This window comes from Rattus norvegicus, chromosome X (assembly GCF_036323735.1).
Source record: "Rattus norvegicus strain BN/NHsdMcwi chromosome X, GRCr8, whole genome shotgun sequence".
In the NCBI taxonomy this organism is placed as follows: domain Eukaryota; kingdom Metazoa; phylum Chordata; class Mammalia; order Rodentia; family Muridae; genus Rattus; species Rattus norvegicus.
Window position 1 is genome coordinate 38610217 of NC_086039.1, and position 21806 is coordinate 38632022.

At 40.0% G+C, this 21806-nt stretch overlaps 1 protein-coding gene across 1 annotated transcript in view; it reads right to left on the minus strand.

The window, feature by feature from the left end:
• The window catches only part of Map3k15 (mitogen-activated protein kinase kinase kinase 15), a 145604-nt gene that overhangs the window by 88074 nt on the left and 35724 nt on the right, over positions 1-21806 (minus strand). The window lies entirely within an intron of this gene.

The window sequence follows — 21806 nt, forward strand, 5'->3', positions numbered from 1 at the left end:
CTAATAAACATGTGAACTTATAGAATGAACTCCATGTGTTGTTTGTTCTGTGGTGTTTTTGTTTTGTTTTATTTTAGTAGTTTTGTCCTATTGGGTTTTTTGTTTTGATTTTTTGAGAAGGGGGACATTAGAAGAAACATGAAGCAGGGTGGGGAGGAAGGAGGAGAGATCTAGGAGGAGTTGGGGAGAGGAAGATATGATTAAAATATATGTATGAAAAATTTAAATATAATAACTAAAAGTAAATCCTATATTTCATGGACTACAGGGAAAAAGAAAAGGTTAGATGTTTAGTTGAATGCAAATCCAACAGGAACTAAGACTGAGTAGGGATGCTCAGTAAGCTAATGCCACTCCAGGTCCTGCTAGATATATCTAGTTAGAAACAGCCTCAGTGAATTCTGGGTTAGTCAGATTACATTTAGACCACTGCCCCCAGCTGCAAATCACAATGACCGTCACCAAGCTGAGTATAATCCATTTGAGACTAAGTGTCATGTAGCCCATGCTGGCCTGTGAGTAGCACAGTGCTACTCACTGTGTAGCCCAAGATAACTGTGAACTCATGGATCCTCCTGCTTCCACTTCCCAGATCCTGAGATTATAGGCATGTTCCATACTCCCTTCGTGTACTCAATCTCTTCTTTAAACTTTCAGGGAAAAAACTAGCTTAAAAATTTCAACCTTATCACCAATGGTCCTTAAACTAGGTTTGGTGGTATATGCCTGTAATCTTAGCACTTCAGAGATAGAGGCAGGGGACCAGAAGTTCAAGACTATTTGCAGCTCTATACTAGGTTCAAGGCTAGCCTAACATACATAGAGACCCAGTCCCTGAAAATAATTTTAGACCTTAAATTCCTATATCTCAACTTGAATTTTGAAAGTATTTATATGGCAAGAAGAACCATTCATCTAATTTCTTCCAAATTAAAAGTACTTTTGAACTAAAATAATAAAGGTATCCAGGATGTAGGACATAGTAAAGATTTAACATCAGAAAATACTTTTGTAAGGTTGGGGAGGTGGTTTATTCAGTACAGTATCTGCTACACAAGTGTAAGACCCTGAGTTGGGAGCCACAAAACCCAAATGAAAGCAGGACCTGGCGCTTGTTTATAAACCTAGTTAGTGCTGACAGGCATAGGCAGGCAGAGCCCTAAAGCATATTAGACAGCCACCATAGGCAAACAGATGTTCCTCAGGTTGAATGAGAGACTGTAACAAAAAATGAGGAAAGCACTTTAGGAAAATAGCTGACATCAACCACTGGTATCATCTGCATGCACTCACATAAACATAACTCCCATGAGTGCATGTGTGTACATTACACAAAATGGGTAATTTTAAAAGTATACTGTGTGCCCAAACTGGATATTGAATAAGAGACAAGACTGCTTTTAAATTAAAAATAAATGTATTACAGAGAAATTTTCATAATACCATGATCTAATATAAAGCAGAAAATGTGGGAAAATTTACAACTTATAATCTGCTTTATGGAAGCAGATTATACTTTAATTTAAATTTCACTTAATTGTCCTAAAATTGTCTTTTTGCACTGTGTTAGGCCCATTGTGTTATGTCGCATTTTTTAAAATAATCTATTAACAAATTACCAACACTGTCTCACTAAAACACATTTCAAACTAGGTGAGTTTTACCTGAAGGGCCACAGGATCAGTAATTTTAGTTTTGTAGAACTTGGAGTACCTGTTCCGAGTACTATACTTAGCTATAGGAGTGTGGATCTACAACACAGACACAAACACAGGAGTAGGGGCCATGTGCCAATACAAGTGTATGTATAGATACAAGCTCAAATTTCAGATTTGTGTATATCATGAATTAATTTTCTCATTTCCAAATATTTAGAAAATGTTTCTATAACCCATTCTTGGGTGTGGAGAGATGGCTCAGTGGTTAAGAGCACTGACTGTTCTCGCAGAAGACCTGGGTTCAGTTCTAAGCATCCACATGGCAGCAATTCATAATCACTGGTAACTCCAATTCCAGGAAGTCCAACAGCCTCTTCTGCCCTCTGTGGTCACTACATGCTACATACAGGCAGGAAAAAACTCTTACACATAAAATACAAATATCTTTAAAAGTTCTTAACTCTGAAGCCTTATAAAATAATAACAGATCTAGCTTGTCTCAAACTAAGCCTTCAGATGCCCATTAACTATGAAAATGGGGTTCTCTGAGAATAATTACTGGGCTGTGAAACAGCAGCTGCAAACCATCCCTGAGGGTACCAGCTATTGGCTGGCATTAAACCCCTTAAAACATAAGTGCCAATATTACAAATAGAAAAAGTTCATCTGTGTGGATAATCACTGCAGAAATGTGGTTCATAACTTCACCATTGCCAGGAATTAAAATTGCCTGTATCCAAGGAATGAAAGCTCCTTCCCTCTTCCTACTACTTTGGAGTTCTCAGAGATCAAAATGCTAAGCAAACTAAGGTTTTGGTGGGTCAGAGACATTTTTTTCCCTCTTTCCTGCTAGGAAATCCATGTTGCTAAAGAAAATTAAATTAATTTAATTTGCATATTCAAAGTTGAAATGTTTAAACTGAAACTAATGGTTATAGCAAAGGACTTCCAATTTTAGACTGAAAGAGGAAAACACCAAATGCATTTTACACAAGGTAAAATGTGTTTGAAGAATTATAGTTTATTTTAAGGGTATTTGTGTCAAACTGGAAGTATCCCAAGTACCTCAGAGTCTATCTCCAGAAAAATGACTGTAACCAGTTTAATTCCTGCTTAAAAACCATTTAAAGTTTCTGTAAAATGTCCTAAGGATATACAATAAGTAAAAAAAAACACTGTTCAGGAAACTTCAATAATAGTAATAAGAAAAGTAAAATTCTGGAGCACCGGAGCCATAATCTCTTTAGCCTCAAGTGGCAGAAATTATATTCAGTGTAGCCAAGAAGACAGGATTCTTTTCAGCAGAGTCTAGGATGATACCATGTCTTGGTGTGTTGGAGATGCTCTATTCTTATCAAGTGTGATTAAAAGAATCAGCACCCCCATTTTTAGATCACAGATTGAATTTACTGTACTTTTAATTTTATGCTAGATTATTCTTTTTTCTTTTCTTTTATTGGATATTTTCTTTACTTACATTTCAAATGTTATCCCCTTTTCCAGTTTCCCCTCCGGCAACCCCCTATTCCATCCCCCCTCCCCCTGCTTCTATGAGGGTGCTCCTCTACCCACCTACCCACTCCCTCCCACCTCCCTGACCTGGAATTCCCCTATACTGGGTCATTGAGCCTTCATAGGACCAAGGGCCTCTCCTCCCATTGAGGCCAACAAGGCCATCCTCTGCTACATATGCGGCTGGAATAATAGACCCATCCCTGTGTACTCTTTGCTTGGTGGTTTAGTCCCTGGGAGCTCTGGTGGGTCTGGTTGGTTGACACTGTTGCAAACTCCTTCAGCTTCTTTCTCTGACTTCTCCATTGGGGATCTTGTTCTCAGTTCAATGGTTGGCTGCGAGTGCGTCTGCCTCTGTATTTGTCATGGTCTGGCAGAGCCTTTCAAGAGACAGCTATATCAGGCTCCTGTCAGCATGCACTTCTTGGCATCCACAATACTGTCTGGGTTTGGTAAATATATATAGGATGGATCCACAGGTGGGGCGGGCTCTGGATGGCCTTTCCTTCAGTCTCTGCTCCAAATTTGTTGTCATATTTCCTGTTGTGAGTATTTTGTTCCCCTTCTAAGAAGAACTGAAGCACCCACACTTTGGTCTTCCTTCTTCTTGACCTTCATGTGGTCTGTAAATTGTATCTTGGGTATTCCTAGATTTTGGGCTAATATTTATTTATTAGTGAGTACATACCATGTGTGTTCTTTTGTGATTGGGTTGCCTGAGATTCCACCTCACACCAGTGAGAATGGCTAAGATCAAAAACTCAGGTGACAGCAGATGCTGGCGAGGATGTGGAGAAAGAGGAACACTCCTCCATTGTTGGTGGGATTGCAGACTGGTACAACCATTCTGGAAATCAGTCTGGAGGTTCCTCAGAAAATTGGACATTGAACTACCTCAAGACCCAGCTATACCTCTCTTGGGCATATACCCAAAAGATGCCCCAACATACAACAAAGACACGTGCTCCACTATGTTCATCGCAGCCTTATTTATAATAGCCAGAAGCTGGAAAGAACCCAGATGCCCTTCAACAGAGGAATGGATACAGAAAATGTGGTACATCTACACAATGGAATACTACTTAGCTATCAAAAACATTGACTTCATGAAATTCATAGGCAAATGGATGGAACTGGAAAATATCATCCCGAGTGAGGTAAACTTTAAAAAAAAAAAAAAAGAACAGAAGTTCTATCCTAGGAGGAGGCAACAGCAAAGACAATGACAATGACTCAACAACAACAACATCCTATGTTCTGAATGGTTTTGCCCCTGATCATTGAAAAGATGAAGATTTCATAGTTGGAGATGCAAACTAAGAAGACTTGGGGCTGCCCCTTCTCCCCTTGTATCATAGAGCAAAGTATCAACACAAGAGAAGCTATTGCCTCCCTTGCCTGCTCCAGACAATCAGTATAGTGTAGTGCCTGAAGAAATGGCTGTAAGCACAGCTTTGTAGCTCTCAATATGGAGTTGACATGGGGAATTTTCAAGTCTATGGGCAATGGGAAAAGAGATGGGTGGCAAACAGCTATGAGGAGCCTAGCAGCACTATGGCATTAAATGAAAGGTAGATCAGTTATAAAATTTTTAGAGAGTAAGCTATAGAAAAAGACAGCTAAAAGGGGCTTTCCTGAGGTTAGCACGGGCTTCGAGAACAGGACTTGAGACTGAGGGAAGAGGGGGATGATGGTAGGAGTGGAGTATTTTCAAGAGAAATGTAATTCAAGACTGATGGTTCATATTTTACAACAGAAGGAACTTTGGGGCCTAGATTGTTCCAAATACTCATCAGAGTTTGCAAACAGTAATGACAAAGACAAGTTTTAAATTGTCCTCCAGCAGTTAAGGTTCTGTCCCCAGAAAGAAGAAAAGCAGCTATTGTGAGAGCTGCCCACAACTTCTGCCAGTTAGTAGCCCACTGGTAGGGGTGATCTGCAGATTCAGATGGAGATCTGTGGGGTGGCTTACTGCTTTCTGTCATATTGATTTTGTATTGAACTTTGTTCCAGTGGAGAGCACATTAGATTTTCTTCCCTGGGAAATATGATTGACTGAGATTGTCTCTTTGCCTTCACATATAAACAATAGTTATGAGCATGATTTCCCTGCCCTTCATCAGTACACAGCTTGTAAACAAAACCTGGCAAAGTTGTCCCTGGTGGTATAATTTGATTTCAGGTTTTTAGAGAAAAGGACCCAAGTGATTCTGATGTTTATAAATCACCTATAGTACCCTGTGCACAGATAGTTCAAACTCTTCATAGTTTATCAACGGACACACCAAAAATACTTATTAGAGAGTAAATATGTATGTACGCATGTGTATGCATGTGTGTATGGAAATAACTTTATAAACAGGGAAGCACTAAAGAAAGGAGTGCATAGACCTAAAATACAAGCAGGTAGTGGCAGGGCCTTAGAAATTAAGGCTTCAAATCCTGCTACTTTTCTGTTTTTGTCTGGAATAGAGTGAGGAAAGCTGTTTTAACTGTATGTGGTAGGTAGAGATAATTTTTGGTTTGGTCTTTCTTAGTGACCAGACTTTAATTTATAAGAATATATTAAGAATTAAGTAAATCAGAGGTGCTGACACTCCTGAGAACTCTGCTCACATTCCTGACTCAAGAGAAAAACACCTAGCGCCACCTAAAACCCCTGTGCACAGGCACCTAGGAACAGTAGGGGCTGGATCCTTCCAGTTGCTACCCTCACAGAGAGCTGAAAGCCAGCTGCCAGGAGTGACTACACACTTGAGAACAGAGGTAAAACCAACTTTTCTGCTTCAAGTGACCTGCCTGATGAACTCAGGACCCACAAAGGCAGAAGTCCTCTGGGGCTGGGCATTTCCGGTTTCTGGCTATGGCCCAAACTTCTCTGATCCCAGTTCACAGCTCCCTGCTCCCAAATCCCGTGGGAGAGAGAGCTGAATACCCAGAAGTGCGGGCAATCCTGAGACTGCAGGACAGGACAGACTGCCACTTCTGTCCACCTTTGCCCACATCCCTGGCCCAAGGGGAAACTGTATAGTACCTCTGGACAAAGGAATATAGGACCAGTCAAGCTACAGGAGTCCCGCGGTCCAGACTGCGCCCTGATCTGAACTGAACCAGTCAAACAGCTCCCTGCACCCAAATCCCGTGGAAGGGAGAGCTAGACCAGCAGAGGTGCAGATACTACTGTGAAACCAGAGGAGACTACTCTCTGCCCACATTCCTGAATCAAGAGGAAAACACATTGTGCCATCTGTGCCCTCTGGGCACAGGGACCTAGGAGCCACCAGGAGCGACTACACGCCTGAGAGCAGAACACTCTGTTCCTGTAACTGGCTAAAAGAAAACAGGAAAACAGGTCTACAGGAGTGCTGACACACAGGCCCACAGGAGGATCAAGCCACCATGAGAAACAGCAAGACAGGCTAACACCAGAGACAACCTGATGGCAAAAGGCGAGTGTAGGAACCAAGACTTGGCATCATCAGAGCCCAATTCTCCCACGAAAGCAAACACTGGATATCCAAACACACCAGATAAGCAAGATGTAGATTTAAAATCACATTTGATCATGATGGTGTAGGACTTTAAGAAAGACATAAATAACTCCCTTAAGGAAATACAGGACAATACAAGTAAACAAGTAGAAGCCCTTAAAGAGGAAACACAAAAATCCTTAAAAGAACTACTGGAAAAAACAACCAGCCGCGGATCCTGGCCCGCAGCAGCCCTCTGCTCCCAGACCCGGTGAGAGAGAGACCCAACCGCCTGGTCAGGTGGGCACTCCTGAGGCTGCAGAGCGGAAGAGACCACCAACTCTGCTCACCCCTGCCCACATCCCTGGCCCAAGAGGAAACTGTATAAGGCCTCTGGGCTCCCGTGGGGGAGGGCCCAGGAGCGGCAGGACACCTGCCTGAGACACCGCCGGAACCTGAAAGAAACAGACCGGATAAACAGTTCTCTGCACCCAAATCCCGTGGGAGGGAGAGCTAAACCTTCAGAGAGGCAGACAAGCCTGGGAAACCAGAAGAGACTGCTCCCTGCACACACATCTCGGATGCCAGAGGAAAAAGCCAAAGACTATCTGGAACCCTGGTGCACTGAAGCTCCCGGAAGGGGCGGCACAGGTCTTCCTGGTTGCTGCCACTGCAGAGAGCCCCTGGGCAGCACCCCACGAGCGAACTTGAGCCTCGGGACCACAGGTAAGACCAACTTTTCTGCTGCAAGAAAGCTGCCTGGTGAACTCAAGACACAGGCCCACAGGAACAGCTGAAGACCTGTAGAGAGGAAAAACTACACGCCCGAAAGCAGAACACTCTGTCCCCATAACTGACTGAAAGAGAGGAAAACAGGTCTACAGCACTCCTGACACACAGGCTTATAGGACAGTCTAGCCACTGTCAGAAATAGCAGAACAAAGTAACACTAGAGATAATCTGATGGCGAGAGGCAAGCGCAGGAACCCAAGCAACAGAAACCAAGACTACATGCCATCATCGGAGCCCAATTCTCCCACCAAAACAAACATGGAATATCCAAACACACCAGAAAAGCAAGATCTAGTTTCAAAATCATATTTGATCATGATGCTGGAGGACTTCAAGAAAGACATGAACACACTTAGGGAAACACAGGAAAACATTAATAAACAAGTAGAAGCCTACAGAGAGGAATCGCAAAAATCCCTGAAAGAATTCCAGGAAAACACAATCAAACAGTTGAAGGAATTAAAAATGGAAATAGAAGCAATCAAGAAAGAACACATGGAAACAACCCTGGATATAGAAAACCAAAAGAAGAGACAAGGAGCTGTAGATACAAGCTTCACCAACAGAATACAAGAGATGGAAGAGAGAATCTCAGGAGCAGAAGATTCCATAGAAATCATTGACTCAACTGTCAAAGATAATGTAAAGCGGAAAAAGCTACTGGTCCAAAACATACAGGAAATCCAGGACTCAATGAGAAGATCAAACCTAAGGATAATAGGTATAGAAGAGAGTGAAGACTCCCAGCTCAAAGGACCAGTAAATATCTTCAACAAAATCATAGAAGAAAACTTCCCTAACCTAAAAAAAGAGATACCCATAGACATACAAGAAGCCTACAGAACTCCAAATAGATTGGACCAGAAAAGAAACACCTCCCGTCATATAATTGTCAAAACACCAAAAGCACAAAATAAAGAAAGAATATTAAAAGCAGTAAGGGAAAAAGGTCAAGTAACATATAAAGGCAGACCTATCAGAATCACACCAGACTTCTCGCCAGAAACTATGAAGGCCAGAAGATCCTGGACTGATGTCATACAGACCCTAAGAGAACACAAATGCCAGCCCAGGTTACTGTATCCAGCAAAACTCTCAATTAACATTGATGGAGAAACCAAGATATTCCATGACAAAACCAAATTTACACAATATCTTTCTACAAATCCAGCACTACAAAGGATAATAAATGGTAAAGCCCAACATAAGGAGGCAAGCTATACCCTAGAAGAAGCAAGAAACTAATCGTCTTGGCAACAAAACAAAGAGAATGAAAGCACACAAACATAACCTCACATCCAAATATGAATATAAAGGGAAACAATAATCACTATTCCTTAATATCTCTCAATATCAATGGCCTCAACTCCCCAATAAAAAGACATAGATTAACAAACTGGATACGCAACGAGGACCCTGCATTCTGCTGCCTACAGGAAACACACCTCAGAGACAAAGACAGACACTACCTCAGGGTGAAAGGCTGGAAAACAACTTTCCAAGCAAATGGTCAGAAGAAGCAAGCTGGAGTAGCCATTCTAATATCAAATAAAATCAATTTCCAACTAAAAGTCATCAAAAAAGATAAGGAAGGACACTTCATATTCATCAAAGGAAAAATCCACCAAGATGAACTCTCAATCCTAAATATCTATGCCCCAAATACAAGGGCACCTACATACGTAAAAGAAACCTTACTAAAGCTCAAAACACACATTGCACCTCACACAATAATAGTGGGAGATTTCAACACCCCACTCTCATCAATGGACATATCATGGAAACAGAAATTAAACAGTGATGTCGACAGACTAAGAGAAGTCATGAGCCAAATGGACTTAACAGATATTTATAGAACATTCTATCCTAAAGCAAAAGGATATACCTTCTTCTCAGCTCCTCATGGTACTTTCTCCAAAATTGACCATATAATTGGTCAAAAAACGGGCCTCAACAGGTACAGAAAGATAGAAATAATCCCATGCGTGCTATCGGACCACCACGGCCTAAAACTGGTCTTCAATAACAATAAGGGAAGAATGCCCACATATACGTGGAAATTGAACAATGCTCTACTCAATGATAACCTGGTCAAGGAAGAAATAAAGAAAGAAATTAAAAACTTTTTAGAATTTAATGAAAATGAAGATACAACATACCCAAACTTATGGGACACAATGAAAGCTGTGCTAAGAGGAAAACTCATAGCGCTGAGTGCCTGCAGAAAGAAACAGGAAAGAGCATATGTCAGCAGCTGGACAGCACACCTAAAAGCTCTAGAACAAAAAGAAGCAAATATACCCAGGAGGAGTAGAAGGCAGGAAATAATCAAACTCAGAGCTGAAATCAACCAAGTAGAAACAAAAAGGACCATAGAAAGAATCAACAGAACCAAAAGTTGGTTCTTTGAGAAAATCAACAAGATAGATAAATCCTTAGCCAGACTAACGAGAAGACACAGAGAGTGTGTCCAAATTAACAAAATCAGAAATGAAAAGGGAGGCATAACTACAGATTCAGAGGAAATTCAAAAAATCATCAGATCTTACTATAAAAACCTATATTCAACAAAACTTGAAAATCTTCAGGAAATGGACAATTTCCTAGACAGATACCAGGTATCGAAGTTAAATCAGGAACAGATAAACCAGTTAAACAACCCCATAACTCCTAAGGAAATAGAAGCAGTCATTAAAGGTCTCCCAACCAAAAAGAGCCCAGGTCCAGATGGGTTTAGTGCAGAATTCTATCAAACCTTCATAGAAGACCTCATACCAATATTATCCAAACTATTCCACAAAATTGAAACAGATGGAGCCCTACCGAATTCCTTCTACGAAGCCACAATTACTCTTATACCTAAACCACACAAAGACACAACAAAGAAAGAGAACTTCAGACCAATTTCCCTTATGAATATCGACGCAAAAATACTCAATAAAATTCTGGCAAACCGAATTCAAGACCACATCAAAACAATCATCCACCATGATCAAGTAGGCTTCATCCCAGGCATGCAGGGATGGTTTAATATACGGAAAACCATCAACGTGATCCATTATATAAACAAACTGAAAGAACAGAACCACATGATCATTTCATTAGATGCTGAGAAAGCATTTGACAAAATTCAACACCCCTTCATGATAAAAGTCCTGGAAAGAATAGGAATTCAAGGCCCATACCTAAACATAGTAAAAGCCATATACAGCAAACCAGTTGCTAACATTAAACTAAATGGAGAGAAACTTGAAGCAATCCCACTAAAATCAGGGACTAGACAAGGCTGCCCACTCTCTCCCTACTTATTCAATATAGTTCTTGAAGTTCTAGCCAGAGCAATCAGACAACAAAAGGAGATCAAAGGGATACAGATCGGAAAAGAAGAGGTCAAAATATCACTATTTGCAGATGACATGATAGTATATTTAAGTGATCCCAAAAGTTCCACCAGAGAACTACTAAAGCTGATAAACAACTTCAGCAAAGTGGCTGGGTATAAAATTAACTCAAATAAATCAGTTGCCTTCCTCTATACAAAAGAGAAACAAGCCGAGAAAGAAATTAGGGAAACGACACCCTTCATAATAGACCCAAATAATATAAAGTACCTCGGTGTGACTTTAACCAAGCAAGTAAAACATCTGTACAATAAGAACTTCAAGACACTGAGGAAAGAAATTGAAGAAGACCTCAGAAGATGGAAAGATCTCCCATGCTCATGGATTGGCAGGATTAATATAGTAAAAATGGCCATTTTACCAAAAGCAATCTACAGATTCAATGCAATCCCCATCAAAATACCAATCCAATTCTTCAAAGAGTTAGACAGAACAATTTGCAAATTCATCTGGAATAACAAAAAACCCAGGATAGCTAAAGCTATCCTCAACAATAAAAGGACTTCAGGGGGAATCACTATCCCTGAACTCAAGCAGTATTACAGAGCAATAGTGATAAAAACTGCATGGTATTGGTACAGAGACAGACAGATAGACCAATGGAATAGAATTGAAGACCCAGAAATGAACCCACACACCTATGGTCACTTGATTTTTGACAAAGGAGCCAAAACCATCCAATGGAAAAAAGATAGCATTTTCAGCAAATGGTGCTGGTTCAACTGGAGGGCAACATGTAGAAGAATGCAGATCGATCCATGCTTATCACCCTGTACAAAGCTTAAGTCCAAGTGGATCAAGGACCTCCACATCAAACCAGACACACTCAAACTAATAGAAGAAAAACTAGGGAAGCATCTGGAACACATGGGCACTGGAAAAAATTTCCTGAACAAAACACCAATGGCTTATGCTCTAAGATCAAGAATCGACAAATGGGATCTCATAAAACTGCAAAGCTTCTGTAAGGCAAAGGACACTGTGGTTAGGACAAAACGGCAACCAACAGATTGGGAAAAGATCTTTACCAATCCTACAACAGATAGAGGCCTTATATCCACAATATACAAAGAACTCAAGAAGTTAGACCGCAGGGAAAGAAATAACCCTATTAAAAAATGGGGTTCAGAGCTAAACAAAGAATTCACAGCTGAGGAATGCCGAATGGCTGAGAAACACCTAAAGAAATGTTCAACATCTTTAGTCATAAGGGAAATGCAAATCAAAACAACCCTGAGATTCCACCTCACACCAGTCAGAATGGCTAAGATCAAAAACTCAGGTGACAGCAGATGCTGGCGAGGATGTGGAGAAAGAGGAACACTCCTCCATTGTTGGTGGGATTGCAGACTGGTAAAACCATTCTGGAAATCAGTCTGGAGGTTCCTCAGAAAATTGGACATTGAACTGCCTGAGGATCCAGCTATACCTCTCTTGGGCATATACCCAAAAGATGCCTCAACATATAAAAGAGACACGTGCTCCACTATGTTCATCGCAGCCTTATTTATAATAGCCAGAAAATGGAAAGAACCCAGATGCCCTTCAACAGAGGATTGGATACAGAAAATGTGGTACATCTACACAATGGAATATTACTCAGCTATCAAAAACAACGAGTTTATGAAATTCGTAGGCAAATGGTTAGAACTGGAAAATATCATCCTGAGTGAGCTAACCCAATCACAGAAAGACATACATGGTATGCACTCATTGATAAGTGGCTATTAGCCCAAATGCTTGAATTACCCTAGATCCCTAGAACAAAGGAAACTCAAGACGGATGATCAAAATATGAATGCTTCACTCCTTCTTTAAATGAGGAAGAAGAATACCCCTGACAGGGAAGGGAGAGGCAAAGATTAAAACAGAGATTGAAGGAACACCCATTCAGAGCCTGCCCCACATGTGGCCCATACATATACAGCCACCCAATTAGACAAGATGGATGAAGCAAAGAAGTGCAGACCGACAGGAGCTGGATGTAGATCGCTCCTGAGAGACACAGCCAGAATACAGCAAACACAGAGGCGAATGCCAGCAGCAAACCACTGAACTGAGAATAGGTCCCCTATTGAAGGAATCAGAGAAAGAACTGGAAGAGCTTGAAGGGGCTCGAGACCCCAAAAGTACAACAATGCCAAGCAACCAGAGCTTCCAGGGACTAAGCCACTACCTAAAGACTATACATGGACTGACACTGGACTCTGACCCCATAGGTAGCAATGAATATCCTAGTAAGAGCACCAGTGGAAGGGGAAGCCCTGGGTCCTGCTAAGACTGAACCCCCAGTGAACTAGTCTATGGGGGGAGGGCGGCAATGGGGGGAGGGTTGGGAGGGGAACACCCATAAGGAAGGGGAGGGGGAGGGGGATGTTTGCCCGGAAACCGGGAAAGGGAATAACACTCGAAATGTATATAAGAAATACTCAAGTTAATAAAAAAATAAATAAATAAATAAATAAATAAATAAAACAACCAAACAGGAGAAGGAAATAAACAAAACCATCCAGGAGTTAAAATGGAAATAGAAACAATAAAGAAAGCACAAAGGGAGACAACCCTGGAGATAGAAAACCTAGGGAAGAGATCAGGAGTCAGAGATGTGAGTATCACCAACAGAATACAAGCAAGAGAAGAGAAAATCTCAGGAGCAGAAGATTCCATAGAAATCATCAACACAACTGTCAAAGATAATGTAAAACGGAAAAAGCTACTGATTCAAAACATACAGGAAATCCAGGACTCAATGAGAAGATCAAACCTAAGGATAATAGGTATAGAAGAGAGTGAAGACTCCCAGCTCAAAGGACCAGTAAATATCTTCAAAAAAATTATAGAAGAAAACTTCTCTAACCTAAAAAAAGAGATACCCATAGGCATACAAGAAGCCTACAGAACTCCAAATAGATTGGACCAGAAAAGAAACTCCTTCCGTCACATAATAGTCAAAACACCAAACGCACAAAATAAAGAAAGAATATTAAAAGCAGTAAGGGAGAAAGGTCAAGTATCATATAAAGGCAGACCTATCAGAATCACACCAGACTTTTCGCCAGAAACTATGAAAGCCAGAAGATCCTGGACAGATGTCATACAGACCCTAAGAGAACACAAATAACAGCTCAGTTTATTGTATCCAGCAAAACCCTCAATTAACATAGATCGAGAAACCAAGATATTCCACGTCGAAACCAAATTTACACAGTTTCTTTCTACAAATCCAGCCCTACAAAGGATAATAAATGGCAAAGCACAACACAAGAGGTAAGCTACGCCCTAGAAAAAGCAAGAAAGTAATCTTTTTGCAACAAAGCCAAAAGAAGAGAAGCACACAAACATATTCCCACCTCCAAATAAAAAAATAGAAGGAAGCAACAATCACTATTCCTTAATATCTCTCAAAATCAATGGACTTAATTCCCCAATAAAAAGACAGAGATTAACAGACTGGATACATAAAAAGGACCCAGCATTTTTTTGCCTACAGGAAACACACCTCAGAGACAAAGACAGACACTACCTCAGAGTAAAAGGCTGGAAAAACACTTTCCAATCAAATGGTCTGAAGAAGCAAGCAAGAGTAGCCATTCTAATATCAAATAAAATCAATTTTCAACCAAAAGTCATCAAAAAAGATAAGGAAGGACACTTCATATTCATCAAAGGAAAATCCACCAAGATGAACTCTCAATCCTAAATATCTATGCTCCAAATACAAGGGCACCTACATACATAAAAGAAACCTTACTAAAGCTCAAAGCACACATTGCACCTCCCACAATAATAGTAGGAGATTTCAACACCCCACTCTCATCAATGGACAGATTATGGAAACAGAAATTAAACAGAGACATAGACTAACAGAAGTTATGAACCAAACGGACTTAACGGACTTAGAAAAAAAAAAAAGGATATACCTTCTTCTCACCGCCTCTCCAAAATGGACCATATAATCAGTCACAAAACAGGCATCAACGGATACAGAAAGATAGAAATAATCCCATGCACCTTATCATACCACCACAGACTAAGACTGGTCTTCAATAAAAACAATAAGGAAAGAATGCCCACATATACCTGGAAGTTAAACAATGCTCTACTCAATGACAACTTCGTCAAGGAAGAAATAAAGAAAGAAATTAAAGACTTCTTAGAATTTGGTGAAAATGAAGGTACAACATAACCAAACTTATGGGACACAATGAAAGCTGTGCTAAGAGGAAAACTCATAGCTCTGAGTGCCTGCAGAAAGAAACAGGACAGAGCATATATCAGCAGCTTGACAACACACCTAAAAGCTCTAGAACAAAAAGAAGCAAACACACCCAGGAGGAGTAGAAGGCAGGAAATAATCAAACTCAGAGCTGAAATCAAACAAGTAGAAAGAGAAAGAATTTTACAAAGAATCACGAAAACCAAAACCTGATTCTTTGAGAAAATCAACAAAATAGATAAACCCTTAGCCAGACTAAGCAGAGGGCACAGAGAGTGTGTACAAATTAACAAAATGAGAAATGAAAAGGGAGACATAACTACAGATTCAGAGGAAATTCAAAAAATCATCAGATCCTACTATAAAAGCCTATATTCAACAAAACTGGAAAATTTGGAGGAAATGGACAATTTTCTAGACAAATACCAGGTACCAAAGACCATTTAAACAACTCCATAACTCCTAAAGAAATAGAAGCAGTCATTAAAGGTCTCCCAACCAAAAAGAGCCCAGGACCAGACGGGTTTAGTGCAGAATTCTATCAGACCTTCATAGAAGACCTCATACCAATACTATCTAAACTATTCCACACAATTGAAACAGACGGAGCACTACCGAATTCCTTCTATGAAGCCACAATTACTCTTATACCTAAACCACACAAAGACCCAACAAGGAAAGAGAACTTCAGACCAATTTCCCTTATGAATATCGACGCAAAAATACTCAATAAAATTCTGGCAAACCGAATCCAAGAGCACATCAAAACAATCATCCACCATGATCAAGTAGGCTTCATCCCAGGCATGCAGGGATGGTTTAATATACGGAAAACCATCAAAGTAATCCACTATATAAACAAACTGAAAGATAAGAACCACATGGTCATTTCATTAGAGGCTGAGAAAGCATTTGACAAAATTCAACACTCTTCATGATAAAAGTCATGGAAAGAATAGAAATTCAAGCCCATACCTAAACATAGTAAAAGCCATATACAGCAAACTAGTAGTTAACATCAAACTAAATGGAGGGAAACTGAAGCAATCCCTCTAAAATCAGGGACTAGACAAGGCTGCCCACTCTCTCCCTACTTATTTAATATAGTTCTCCAAGTCCTAGCTAGAGCAATCAGACAGTGAAAGGAGGTCAAGGGGATACAAATTAGAAAGAAAGACTTCAAAATATCACTATTTGCAGATGATATGATAGTATATTTAAGTGACCCCAAAAGTTCCACCGGAGAAATACTAAGCCTGATAAAGACCTTCAGCAAAGTGACTAGGTATAAATTAACTCATACAAATCAAAAGCCTTCCTCTACCCAAAAGATGAACAGGCTGAGAAAGAAATTGGGAAACGACACCCTTCATAATAGTCCCAAATAATATAAAATACCTTGGTGTGACTTTAACCAAGCAAGTGAAAGATCTGTATGTTAAGAACTTCAAGTCTCTGAAGAAAGAAACTGAAGAAGATCTCAGAAGATGGAAACATCTCCCATGCTCATGGATTGGCAGGATTAATATAGCAAAAATGGCCGTTTTACCAAAAGCAATCTACAGATTCAATGCAATCCCCATCAAAATACCAATCCAATTATTCAGAGAGTTAGACCGAACAATTTGCAAATTCATTTGGAATAACAAAAAACCCAGGATAGCTAAAACTATCCTCAACAATAAAAGGACTTCTGGGGGGGATCATTATCCCTGAACTCAAGCAGTATTACAGAGCAATAGTGATAAAAACTGTATGGTATTGGTACAGAGACAGACAGATAGACCAGTGGAATAGAATTGAAGACCCAGAAATGAACCCACACACCTATGATCACTTGATTTTTGAGAAAGGAGCCAAAACCATCCAATGGAAAAAAGATAGCATTTTCAGCAAATGGTGCTGGTTCAACTGGAGGTCAACATGTAGAAGAATGCAGATCGATCCATGCTTATCACCCTGTACAAAGCTTAAGCCCAAGTGGATCAAGGACCTCCACATCAAACCAGATACACTCAAACTAATAGAAAAATAAAAGCGGAGAAGAATCTCAAACACATGGGCAGTGCAGAAAATTTCCTGAACAGAACACCAATGGCTTATGCTCTAAGATCAAGAATCGACAAATGGGATCTCATAAACCTGTAAAGCTTCTACAAGGCAAAGGACACTGTCATTAAGACAAAATGGCAACCAACAGATTGGGAAAAGATCTTTACCAATCCCACAACTGATAGAAGGCTAATATCCAAAATATACAAAGAACTCAAGAAGTTAGACTCCACGGAGCCAAATAATCCTATTAAAATGGGGTACAGAGCTAAACAAATAATTCACAGCTGAGAAATATCGAATGGCTGAGAATCTCCTAAAGAAATGTTCAACATCCTTAGTCATCAGGGAAATACAAATCAAAACAACCCTGAGATTCCACCTCACACTATTCAGAATTGCTAAGATCAAAAACTCAGGTGACAGCAGATGCTGGTGAGGATGTGGAGAAAGAGGAACACTCCTCCATTGTTGGTGGGATTGCAGACTAGTACAACCATTCTGAAAATCAGTCTGGAGGGTCCTCAGAAAATTAGACATTACACTACCTGAGGACCCAGCTATACCTCTCCTGGGAATATACCCAAAAGAAGCTCCAACATACAACGAAGACACGTGCTCCACTATGTTCATAGCAGCCTTATTTATAATAGCCAGAAGCTGGAAAGAACCCAGATGCCCTTCAACAGAGGAATGGATACAGAAAATGTGGTACATCTACACAATGGAATACTACTCAGCTATAAAAAAACAATGACTTCATGAATTCATAGGCAAATGGATGGAACTAGAAAATATCATCCTGAGTGAGATTACTCAATCATAGAAAAACACACCTGGTATGCACTCATTGATAAGTGGATATTCGCAAAACAACTCAGAATACCCAAGATAAAATTCACAAACCACATGAAGCTCAAGAAGAAGGAAGACCAAAGTGCAGATGCTTCATTCCTTCTTAAAGGGGGAAAATATTCATAGGAGGGGATATGAAGGCAAAGATTGGAGCATAGACTCAAGGAACGGCCTTTCAGAGCCTGCCCCACATGTGGCCCATATATATATATATATATATATATATAGTCACCAAAACTAGATAAGATTGATGAAGCTAAAAAAATGCATGCTAAAAGGGACTGGATGTAGATCTCTCCTGAGAGACACAATCAGAGCATGTCAAATACAGAGGTGAACTGAGAACTGGAGCCCTGTTGGTGAAATTAGAGAAAAGATTGAAAGAGCTGAAGGGGCTTGCAACCCCATAAGAACAACAATGCCGACCAACCAGAGCTCCCAGGGACTAAACCACCATCCAAAGACTATATATGGACAGACCCAGGGCTCCAACTGCATATGTAGCAGAGGATGGCCTTGTTGGGCACCAGTGGAAGGGGAAGCCCTTGGTCCTGCCAAGGTTGGACACCCAAGGCAGGGAAATGTTGGGGGGGGATAAGGGGGTGAATGTGGGGGGATACCCTTATGGGGGAGGGGGAGAGAATAGGGGGCTTACAGAGAGGAAACCGGGAAAGGGAATAACATTTGAAATGTAAATAAAGAAATCTATAAAAAACATGTAAAAAGTAGTTTAGACCTATCAGTTAATAATGGAGACTAACAACTAGGTGTAACACCCACACAGCAAGATTAATTAGAAGCATGACAGGGATAGCAAAGTGCAAGATAGTTCAAGAGCTCAGCTGTAACAGTTATTCATGGGGAGATTAAAGTAAGTGCCCCTACCTAGGGCTGTGCCCTTGAAGGAGCCATATTAAGAGTGGCACAATATAGTGACACAGACTTCACTGTAGTCCAACCAAGTCAGAAAACTAACATGAAAGTTACACAAGCAGCAGGCCCAGAGGTGGGAGGGAAATCAATAAACACGGCTGCAATAATAAACTACCTCAAATGACCATCTTTTCAGTAAAACACAGAAAACCTGAGAAGAAATAGTACAGGGTAAATCATAAGACAGGGAACAGCAGGCAGTATTATCTACTTTTGAAAAGACCTAATACTGAACTTAAAAGCCGATGACTTTTAAAAAGCCATATATATATATATATACATATACATATACATATACATATATATATATATATACACACGCGCGCGCGCGCACACACACACACACACACACACACACACACACACACACACTCTAAAGGAAGCCATGTTTCAAAATGAAAAATCAGAACTACTGGGGATGAAAGGGCAGAAAGCAGGAAGCAAAGAGAGTGAGAGGTGAAAATGGGAGCAGGAGGATTGACAAAGACAAACCATGTCTCAAAAGACCATAATGAAACATTTTCTCTGTTAATTAAAAATAAACAAGTAGGGTCAGCCAGATGGTACATTGGGGAAAGCTGCTTTCAAAGCGTGGACAACTGAGTTCAATCCTAGGACCTTACAAGTTGTCCTCTGACCTTCGCACAGGGGCTACGACATGCACACCCACACGCATACAAAACAACTAAATGAAAATCTGTTAAAAATCACAAAACAGAATTATGCAAAAACCAAAAAGGCATGATAATGTATCAAAAGGAGAGTATAAACAGGAATTATTGTAAAACAACAAACAGAACTAAATTCTAAAGAAGGAAAATTCAATCACCAAACTGAGAACTTCATTGAAGGTCAAAGTAAGCAGATCTCAATCCAGACTGATATCTCTATTAACGCAATATAAGGAGCAAAGTGAAAGGGATAAAGAACTATGTACAGAATGCTAATTAAATGACAGACAACATTAAGACACCAGTATATAAAACATGTAATAAGAGCCCCTGAAGATAAACATAAAAATGTTCAAAGAAATCATTGTTGAAAATTCCTTGAATTTGATGAATAGTATTAACTCTATATAACTAAGAACCTCAATGAATTTAAAGCAGGCTGAAGACAGAGGTCCAAGCTCAGGCACATCATACTTAGAATGTTGAAGGCTCACACTGGAGAGATGGCTCAGTGGGTAAAAGCACTTGTTACTTAACCTAAAGAGCTAATTTAGATTCCAGCACCTACATAAAGAGTCAGGTATGGCTGCATGCCTGTAAGTCTGGTGCTGTTAGGGGCAGACAAGATAATTGGCTGCTAGGCTAGCTCTGGGCTCAGTGAGAAACTCTGTTTCAAAGAAACAAGGCAAGGAGTAATAAGGTAGGATACCTCACATCCTTTTGTAGCCTCCATATGCATTTATACCTGCACACACAAATCCTTACAAAGACAAGACATAAAATCTTTAAAGCAACAAGGAAAATTGTCATGGATAAAGGAATTCCAATAAATAATATCTAACTTACTATGAGGAACAATGAAGGTTCTGGAATGACATTCCATGTACTTGGGGAGGGGTAAGGGGTGAAGTTAATAAATTCATTTATAGATATTGGCACATCTATCATCCCAGCACTCATCCCAGCACTTAAGAGGCACAAGTAGAAGGATTGCACATTCAAGGCTAGCCTGGGATTCCAAACTAGTTCAAAGCCACACTGAATTCCTTAGGTGACCAAGTCTCAAAGAAGCAAGGACTAAGGAAATTGCTCAACAGTAGACCTGTTTTCCCTATTACATATAAGGCCCTGAGTTTGATCTTTAAGCAGTATAAAAATAAAATACTGTGTGATTACTAATTTCTTGTATTGTTTAAAAATCTAATGTAAAAATACAAGGTATTTGACAAGAACAACAAAAAATACAGGTACTAGAATAAAGAAGATACCAAATGATGCCTGGATCCACAGACAAATGCAAAGAATCAAAAGCATCAAACAGAAAGATCAATACAGTACTTCCTCCCTACCACACACATATGCACATACATATGTACCTTTTCTTTTCTTATCAGTTTCATTTAAAAGATATAATTAAGCCAGATATGGTGGTTCACTTCTATCATCCCAGTACCCAGGATGATGAAGCAGGAAAATTGCTGGGAATTTTGGCCACACACATAGCAAATTTCAGGTTAGCCTGAGCAATGGCAAAACAAAAGATATCATCAAAAAGAAAATCCTTATAAGTATCCTAATTAAATAATCCCAGGCCTCTGTAACATGCTGAAGATGAAAGGCACAAGAACAGACTCTATTTGTATAGACTTCTGAAACAAACATCTTTGCTGAAATCTTGTTTGCCTTATCCCTTCAGCAAACCTATCTTTCCAAATAGCACAGGAGTAAACTTTGCTCTAGTCCTGCTGAAATCCTAATAACGTGTGAAAACAGCATTTCGACAAGCAGGATGTGTGCTGTGACAGGTTCTTGCTCAAGAAGGCAGAGCCAATAGCAGCAGAAACTGATGAACGCTTCCCTGCAGCTAGGAGAGGAGCTCAGCTGGGAACAAATGTTTAGCCACCTTTAGAGAAAAATGAAGAGAAAGAAAGGAAATGCATGAACTCTGAAATCAGCTCGGCGAATTTAATAAACAGGACGGGAGAGACAGCAGGAATCTTAACACTTCAGAAGGTAAAAATACCTCCTTTGAGAAAAATCTTTCAGAAACCATCCCAAAGTTTAAGAACGTTGTTAGAAAGAAATTGGAACTAATGGCTGCATTTTAAAATTCAAACTCCAAATGAAAGTAGCCTTAAGAATGCACTGTTCTTAGGAACAGAAAAGAAGGCCCAACACATCTTCAAAGGACTGAACACATTCAGACTTTTATGGGTAGAAATATGAGAAATTACAAGGGAAAGCAA